Genomic DNA, 1,544 nt, shown 5'->3' with positions numbered 1-1,544 from the left:
TGTGTTTTGTGTATTATTATTATTATTATTAACTAAAAAAAAATAACTTTGACATCAGCAGGGACAATTTGTGTTCAAGTAATGTGTTGTAAATCTGGAGATTTAGAAACAGATTTCCTCCGACTTGGCTTTATCACTAAGGACGTTCAAGAACAGTACTCTCACGGCTGAGTCACAGCTACCTATATGTAGCAAATGAAGCGTTCTTGATTAAGGAAAGGAAAGTCTTGATTTTCGTGCAGTGCAGTGCAGTGCAGTGCAGTGTTTGCACATCCTGGGAGAACACGTGGTTATCCACGTGGCCTGGTTTGCTCAAGCCACACGACGTGTTGGTACGTTCACCGTGAGAGATTATTTTTATTTGTTTAGAATTTTATAAATGGTCGTGATAAGAACAGCCTGGTTAAGTTTCGAGACAATGATTGTTCGTGACGGAACGTCTCGAGAAATTAAGTACATTGTGCTGCTTGAGCTGTGTTGTGGCCGAGCTCGCAGTTCTGAATTCTCTACTGAACCAGTAGCTGTCAGCGAGACTGAAGACATATTTCCCCAGTACAGATAATCTGCCACTGATGGAACTTGCGGCATGATGAAAGCAGTGCAAGGATATATGGAAAACGTACACAACCTTGATGTTAATAGGTCCTACCATAGAGCTTCTCATCTTTAATCCTTAATCATTTCATTGGTAGTGCACTATTGGTATATTTGTGAAGCTGTCTTCTGGCAGTGTTATCTTGTGAAAAGTTTGATTTTTTTTGTAACAAAGTGGTTTGGACATGGAGCATGAGCCTGCATTCCAGATCATTGTGCAAAAACTCACGTTTACGCTCGTCATTGGTTTAGCGGACAACACTGTTACATATTGTTCTGAATAGCTTGTCTTGTTGTTTTTAATTCTTCTGGTCTTTACGAAATGTTTTGTGCCTAGTAGAAGGCTTACAGATAAGATACACTTTTAAAACTACAATTGTTTGTTAATTCATTTTTATTCTAAATGTTTCAGTTTCAGACTAATTTATTACTAATTATTTTATTGTAAAAATGCAGTGTATACTATATTGTTGAAGTAAGAATTACAAAACAGCATTTATAAAATTAAAAACAATTACTTGAAAAACAAAATTGAACAAAAAAAGCATAAAATCTTGTCTCCACTCATCAGTGTTAGCAGTTCTGGCAAATACTCTGCAGCTCAGTACTAGGTTGCGAGTGATGCCTCACAATACTTGTGTGGAAAAATGGCTGGAATTTTAAATGTAACATGGTTCTTATTACACATTTCATGTTGTTGTGAGTTTTAAAACATTCTGCAGACTTGTACAGTTATAATTTGTAGATTATAGCTTCTGGCATGGTTGTTATATTTTTTGAAAAAAAAAAAAATGTAATACTAAATTATATTCTTGCTGTTCTTCTGCCCAATTTTGTTTTTAACGCTATCAGTGAATCGGTTGATAGTGTTGGTTATTTTACTTGTAGGATGATATTGTACTTGAAGAGGGAAAAAAAAATTCCAAATGCCTTAGAAACTGCAGGATCAA

Source organism: Bacillus rossius (assembly GCF_032445375.1).
Source record: "Bacillus rossius redtenbacheri isolate Brsri chromosome 9 unlocalized genomic scaffold, Brsri_v3 Brsri_v3_scf9_2, whole genome shotgun sequence".
NCBI classification, from domain to species: Eukaryota; Metazoa; Arthropoda; class Insecta; order Phasmatodea; family Bacillidae; genus Bacillus; species Bacillus rossius.
This window is presented reverse-complemented; position numbering follows the sequence as displayed.